Consider the following 8,377-nt stretch of genomic DNA (forward strand, 5'->3'; position numbering starts at 1 on the left):
TGGCCACCAGCAACCCAACAACAAAAAGTGTAAAATCCGAGTGTGTAATAAAAATGCACGGTGTGTCTCAAATGCTGCCAGCGTGGAAGCAAAGGAGTGAATGAATAAATGGATGAAATGAAACTGTCAGATTGTTAATCTCTCCGTCAGTAATGGAGACATCCTCCCTATATGGACAGTGACAAATACGTATAGATGCTGCAGGTATTCAGAACGAATAAATACCTGATGAAAGGTAGGCACAGTCTGGCTGATGTAATCAGCAGCGCCACATCGAGGGCTCTCCATCATTGCAATCTGTAGATTGCTATAAAAGTTCTCAGAATTGCTCTGAGCAACCCAATCTAAACCAATAGAATAGACAATCATAGCCTCTGATCTCAGTCCCAATTTAGACATTTCTCAGCGGAATATGCCAGAAATTAGACGTATGTGATCCGGAGATAGACAGACAGGGCAGGTGCTGTCGTCTGTCTCACTCTCCTATAGCTGCGTGCGTCGAAACGCCGCGCAAGAGGTTTGCAATTAACAACAGTTCATGGAAATACAATTTTGCACAACACCCCCAGGTCCAGAGAGGGCGGACAGAGAGGCAAATAAAGGGTAACAATTAGTCGTTTGGTGATGTTGAAGTCGCTGAAGTGGCGCGACAAAGCCGCGCGCCCACTGGCGTGGACGGACGGAGCAGCAGAGAGGTGCACGGATGGAAAAGGAGCATCGGCCCTCCTCTTCCAGCGGGGACGCAGACTTCGGACTCCGACCAGACAAAAACAGAAAGTAAAGTGACTTAAACACGTCGCCAGTCTTCAGTGAACCACCTCTGGTGCAAAAAACTATAGAATAAAAAAGAAAAAGAAAATATTTCAAAAATTAATAGAGTGAAATTGGAGTCAAACAAACGCAAAGACGGTTCTCGGTAACGACATTGACTAAAAAAAGAATAATAAAAAAATACTATTATACTTATTTTTTTAGTTACAAAAATAAAAAATAAAAACAGAAAAAAACACAAAAAAAGCAATCCAAAATCGAAATGAATTTTAACATACAAATACAAATACCAACAAATACATAAATAGTTTGATTTAAAAATTAAATATATGTATCAGACAGAAATATAACAATAATAATAATAACAACAATAATAATTAATGTGCGTGTTATGACGTATACTTATGTGGCCTGATGTACGTTTTAATGTCGGTGCAGCAGCAGCGGGAGCTGAAATAGTTCCCGGCGCGCAGAGATATTTCCCCAGGCGGACATCCTCAAAGCCAGATTTCTCCTGGAAATGAGTCGTGAAACACGGCATGCTTGGATACGGAAAACAGCAGGTTTAATGTCCACCCAGCACCTGTTATGTCTTGGATGTTGGTGATGAGCAGGAGGGGAGGGGGGGGGGGGGGGGGGGGGCGAAAAAATAAATAAATAAAAAAGAAGTTGTAAGGGGGAAAAAAAGGATGAGGATGTGAAGGAGTGAGTGATAGATGTGCATGGATCTGACCTGCCACGGAAAGTTTAAATGGGCTGAGCAAAGACCCGCATGTGACCAAAGTGGCCGAGATGATAGAAATAATCATCAGAGGGGTAATTACAGCATATTTTATGGCTGGGTGCCTTTGCCAAAACAGTAATTTGGAGTACATCTCTTCTTTTAAGCAGAGAAGCCGTTTAGCTTGGAGGATGGACGCAGTTGTGAAAGCAGTGATGGATACTATTGTCCCAAAGTTGACCCTCTGTTAACATCTTGGCAGCATATGGATCCAGTCACCATGGAAGAGGACGAAAGTCATTTTTTTCAACACCCCAGATCCTGTCTTTTTAAAGGCTGACCAATAAATGGGTGGAGGTCTTCCTTTATACCTCCTCCACCCTTCCAACATGCCATTTGTTTTGCAGGTGTCTCCAATTACCTGCTTATTTGCTTCTAATTTAGGTTATCCTCTTCACAGACATATTTACACCTCCACACCAAAATCAAAGTTGCTGGAAATCAGAGAAAACTGAGTGGCATCGCTCTTCCCTGCTTCAAGTGTAGTGGTGATTTTTGAATTTTAGGGTACAAGTAGGGAGCAAAGGATGTCAGATGTGAAAGATGCAGGATGCCTGATGGCGTTGCATTCCGAATTTTCCTGGTTAAAGATTAGTGCCAGGGAGCAAATCAGTTCAACTCAGATGCCAGGAGAGAAAGGGTGTTGCTAAGAGACAGGGATGCTGCACACAACTTCCATCAGGAGCTCGACTCTGACATTACATGCAAATTAGCTTGTGCCAAATCTTTTGTGTGAAAGCAATTGCAGTGCCACTAATACCTGGCCTAAAAATGCGTTCATGCGCTGATTCTTCTTGGAATGCAAATGAGCTTTGGAGAGTGAAGCAGTGTGACAAATACATACAGGCACACTTGTTGGAGTCCAAATGCACTTCAATTTTGTCTTTAAAAAAAAAAAAGAATTTTAATTTTTCTTGCAACATTCCCTGGAGAGGGGATGTTTTAGAGATTGTGTTCAGCAAAATGAACACAAACACATTTGTTTGAGAGGGAATATAAAGGAAGAGTCATTGTGCCAATGAAACAAAAGCATGTAATTTCTTGGGGTCTTGCATCAACATGGATTATTCACACGTGACACGCTTTCTTGACCCTATGTGTCATTTAACACAGGAATAATAACGACCCCTTATAGGAGGAGTCTGAGGCTCGATGGCTGGAGAGGGCAGAAGGGTTGTGACCTGTTTCAGGTCAGCTCAGGTTATCTGAAGTGGACACTGGTAATGGCCTTTTAGACATGCCAGGTTTGATCTTTCACAGCAGAGGAGGGAGAGGTAATCAATAGTGTGAGTGGAGAGCTGATATGAAAGTACTGTATGAGCAACTGGTAAGCATTTGCATGTCACTTAATTAGTCGGACATTTGAAGGAGGTCACTGCCAGAAATAAATAAAGATCCTCTCATCAATAGGCAAAACGCTTTAAACTAGGATTGTTAAAAATCAAATCAATCGCGCATTGATTTTTCAATTTGTTATTGGTAGTCTCTCTTTAAAATATATATATCAAAAACACTAGAATCTTCCAGATGCTCCTCTTAGGATCAAGACCGGATATGCATGGGCAAAAATACCCCAACTACTCCCCCAAGTGTGATGATCTGCAAAAATCCACAAAATAAAAATAAAAAAAGACACAAAAAAAAGACCAAAAAAAGCCCACAACAAACAAAAAGAACACATAAAATACTAAAACATAAATAAATAAAAGATTAAAAAATGTAAGGATAGACAGACACACAGATGGACAAATGGACAGAAAGACAAAAAGAAAAATTAAAGATAAATGCAGCCCCAACAGGGCATAAACCAGAGTGTGTTGTGCCTGTCCCAAGCCAGGTAAATGCAGTACGTAGTGTCAGGAAGAGCATTGGACATAAAAATGATAAGACATATCAAGTAGGGGTCATTTTAGAGGCTTGGAGGTATATGACACCCCAAACTTTCAGCACACACAGACTTGCCCCACTAATATTCCAGCTGCACCCCATAGCGGAGCTGGCTGAACCCCGGCCTACTTGGGATTCTTCACATTATGCAGAAAAAAGAGGAACCAGAAAGAAGCAGAGTGAGTAACACACTACCGTGTTCAAAGCCAACCTTGTCAAATAGTACTCACAGTGGGCTAGGGGAGTGTAATAGCACTTCCCTGATTCTACATTGATATCATATAATCCAGTGTGCCCTGTTTCAGTATCATATTTATCTAACCTGCTGGGGGACAGGGTAAGGGGGACAGTGTCCCTGCTGCTAGGAGCAGACACATTACACACTGCCTCATGTATTCTTATTGATTACTCCCACCCCACAGCCCAGGGACCGTAATTTAACTCAGCAGGCACTACAGTTAATACTGGATTTCAAACATTCCATCTACACTTCAAGAGCCAAAAACAATTGACACTTTAAAAATGTGCCGGGCCTTTCTAAATGGGATCTGAAGGGAATGGATCTCCATTTTCTGCTTTTTTTTCCCCTTCCCTTCCACTTCCAATCTCCTCCTTTGCTGTTCCGAATCCCCTCTGTTTTCCAACACAAACTGTGTATCCAGAGCTTTAAAAGAATCTCGAAGGGTCAAGGAATCAGTTAATTAGAAAGTGCTGCTAAAGATTAGTTCATTTTTTTTATTTTGCAGTGTTTTCCATTTATCTTCAGAGAAACGTGGATGCACGGAAAAACAATCCGATGACATTTGACAGTAAGAAGCAAAGGCGCTTTGCAACTTTAATTTATGTCACCAAGTAGAATGTCCAGAGTTAATCAGGAAAGAGAACAAATAATAGGAGGAGGATGACATAAAGACAGCTGGAGCTGAGTGGAGGGGGGGACCTCAGTGAAAACAAAGCCAGATGTCTTGCTCGAATACAACAATTTAAAATTAATAAGAGACTTCGAAGTACTACTGAGAGATTGGAATAAATGGAAAACTGATTAAAAGCAATAAAATAGTTTTAGGCATTTGCCCAAGCTGCCAGAAATACCTTTAACCTCTTTAAAAAATTCTATTGTGTCATGATTATTATCAAAATTATTTAGTTTTTATTCAGATGTGCATCACAGAAGCACATTATCAAGGAAAGTTTTCTTGAGTCTCTGTGTTTGTTTCAGCAAAATCACATCATTATTATTCTTCATGAATTTGCCGATCATTAAAAAACGACATTGGTATGCATGGTTGTTTTTCTCTGAGTTGGCCTGTGGAGCACTGTCAACCTTCCAGGTTGTGCCCCAACTTTTGCCCGAGGACACTTTCCACCCCCCCACCCACCGCTATCATGGACTGAATATGGATAATGTATGGATGAAGGTATTGCAAAAAAAGGCTCAAACTAAAGTCTCCCTTGGTTTTAGAAAAACCTTGAATTTTAGAAATAGGAGAAGACAGACTCACTCATGCTTTTCTTCCAGCTGAAATGAGCATCAGTGGGGATTAATATGCATTAATTAAATTGACTCTGTTTCCTTTAATGAGAGGGAGAGGATTTGATGTTAATGCAGTTGATCTCACAGAGGCTTCAATCCACCTAATTAACTAGTATTTATGCAACACATTGAAATGATCAATAGGGAAAGCTACCCCTTCAGTGCTATGGATGCTCCGAAAGTCTGATCACCAAATCAGATGCTGCCTCACCTTATAGCAATGGCAGAAAGAGGCATTTCTGCATGGAGATATTTCTCTTTTTTCAGCAGAATAATTAAAATGACTCTTTTATCAAGGCTTTTAGTCGTAGTGTGGCAGCGCTCTCTGTTGCATCTGTGTGTTGAGCAGAGATAGCGCGTCTGTGGAAGGCCAGGGAGCAGACTCCAGAGATCCATCCATCTCAATCTGAGGTTACAGCTGACACCTTACAAAGAGGTACAATTAATAAGGGCATTATCCAGCAGTAGGCAACAATAGAGTCCTAACGCAGAGACACCAACCTCAGGAGGCCCACAGAGGAAAGAAAGGGAGCGTGGGTGTTTATGGATGGGGGAAGGGTGGGCCAAAGTGCTCCAAAACGGGAGGCAACACAAATACTGTCTTTACAACATGAATTACAGTCTATTATGCCTAAAACATATGATAGATGATGTCTGAGGGGCACTTTGGGTGTTAAATGAGTCATCTTTTTTAAGGCTTTGCATCTAAAATCTTTCATCTGTAAACAAAAAATCTTATTGATGTAATAATCATTCAAAAGTGGGCTTTTGCACTATAATAAAAATTAAAAATGTAAAAAAAAACACATTGTCTGATTGTTGCAAATTTCTTAGGTTATGAGGAGATCATACGATTGACATAACTGGTCAGCAAGCTCCCATGAAAGAGGCCAGTTAGTGCAGGTTGAGTGGGGCTTTGTGGTCCACCGGGGAGAGGGGCGGGGACACCGCTGCACTGACATTTACAGCAAACCTCGAGTTGTTTGTGGTCACTGGACTGGAGACAAATGCTGAACCCAAAAGTCAGAGGTCGGGGACAAATTTCACCCACAGTGGAGGTCCCTCTGTTTGAAAAGACAAACAGAGGATGCAGCTGAGGTGTGGAGGGTTCCTGGTGTCTGGGGATCCATGTAAACACAGCAAAGACCAAAGGGACACAGAGCTGAATAAATGTATGTCCTAAATTGTTAAAACAAATACAAGCAAATCAATGCAAAGCAAGTCTGCAGAGGAATTCCTAAATAATTAAGTCAAAATCACTCTATAATTTAGTTCCCGTTTTTCAACAGAGTCAAGAGTACCCCACAGAGAAGCTTTTACATTTTCCAACTCATTCCATGGGGAGAGGATGAGCTTGGTTATGGATTAACGCTTTGATAAATAACAAGATAGGAGACTGGCTCTGTAAGCTCAAGAAAATTAATTCGAGATGCAGTCAAACTCTTATCGACCCGCAGATGAGGCTCGCTTTTATTGCAGGTAGTTGATAATCCACCAAAATTGTGATGAGCAGCTAATCTCCCATTTTAAATATGACCTCCAACACATATAATAAAGGTTGGAACTGGCCATCATTGGTTGTCTTCATAGGCCTAATGTTTTCCCTTTTTGTCAGCTCTAGGATTTTGTGGTGGCTTCCTGTGCTTTGAGTTAATCCTCACTCCAGAGTGTGCGTCATTAAAAACTTTAATATCAGAGCTGGTGGGTGAACTAAATAATCTGAAGCCATTGCTTAACTTTTTTTTAAAAGTGTAAATATATTATTTTCTTTAAATCAGTTTGACATATTTAAACAGTTATCGCATAGTTTAGGATTACGATATGCAATAAAAAAGATGTTAACTTTTGGGCTTTAAACAGAGCAGAAAAAAATATCATGAAGTTCTGTCACACATGAAAAAAAAGACACATTTTAAGTTCTTAATTTTATGTGTATGTAAAATAGAATTTAAAAAAATGCTGATGAGGTCAGAAAGGTTTCAAAAAATGTGTGGCATGTTATCCTACAGGGCACATGTGGGTCAATGGTAAACCTAATCAAACGTATCTCTACTTATGTGCCTTTTTACACCTCCAAGGGGCACAAACTTTAATCAGAAGAGCCAGAGGAGATTCGTTGTTGTGCAAGTTTCAAATTAGAAAGAAAACAAAGCAGGTTAACTGATGATCAACATGGTCTGGCTTTAATGAGACCACGCTGCCCACGGCTAGGCCTAGCTCAGGAAACATGGGACTCTCTCTTGACTGCTTTGCTTACTTTGATCTTGTGTGCTTTCTCCACAACGGGCACTACTATTGTTGGTTTTAATTACTATACCACCAAATGCTACAGATGAAAGATAGGTGTCTGTGATTAATAAAATTTCCATAAATTTGAATCACTAACCAGACTCATTAGCTGCTGTCTTTTGTCTTGACTTCTCATGCTATTGTTTTTCAACTGTAAAAAATGTTTTTTTCTTAAAGCTGGAAATCACTTCATATGCTCCATATTTTCTAACAATCAAACTTACTGTAAGTAATTAAATGTAGCATATATTTTAGTCGTATTCCAATGATTCAGGTCAGCCAGAGAGAAACGACAACTGTTGCATTAAACCTTAAACCTACCAAAAGCTCTGGTCTTTTCAATTAGTCATTTCAAATGAACAGTGCAACAGCAAGCATGTCGATCTTGGTTAAGCTCTGAAACAAAATCTAATTGTTGAAAAAGCGGTCTTTGATCATGTGTAATCAGGATCAGGGCTGAGGGCTGCATCCCTGGGCCACAAACTAAACGAGATACAGTACTGCTGGCACTTGAAGCTTTGGATGCAAGTCAGTTTGGCAGTGGTAAGAACTGCAGCGCTCACATGATGAAAAGCAAGACAGCGACTCAGAAAAGGGATGTTTTCATGACTCCAATCATGCTTGCACTGAAAACCACTAATTCTAATCAAGGATGTGCTCCTAATTGAAAGTTCTGCTATTTTTGAGCCATGAGGCAAACACAATGATCATAAAAAGTTTGTTAGATACATTTCTTAACAGAAACCTATATTTCTAGCTTTCTAATCAGTAATTTAAAAGATTAGAATTTACTTAAGCAGAATGGAAAGTCAAAATATGGCCAAAAATTGTCACTTCAAACACACTGGGTCAGACAAAGGAAAGCAAGTCTTGCTGCTTTGTGACAATGCTCTATAATCTTGTGGAGAGCAGCCTGTCATTACCAGGCAGTGCGGTAATAGACTGACATGGATGCTATGGGGAGCAATTGATTTCACACATCAATCAGTAGGGAAATGCTCCTTAATGATTGCAGAGAAGAGGCTTGTTTGTCCTCAACATCTCGAAAAATGCAAACATGGAAGCGAGCAGCTGGGTGAGCTGGTAGTTACTCGTAGTGAGAAATTCATTAGTCT

This window comes from Oryzias latipes, chromosome 6, assembly GCF_002234675.1.
Source record: "Oryzias latipes chromosome 6, ASM223467v1".
Classification (NCBI taxonomy): Eukaryota; Metazoa; Chordata; class Actinopteri; order Beloniformes; family Adrianichthyidae; genus Oryzias; species Oryzias latipes.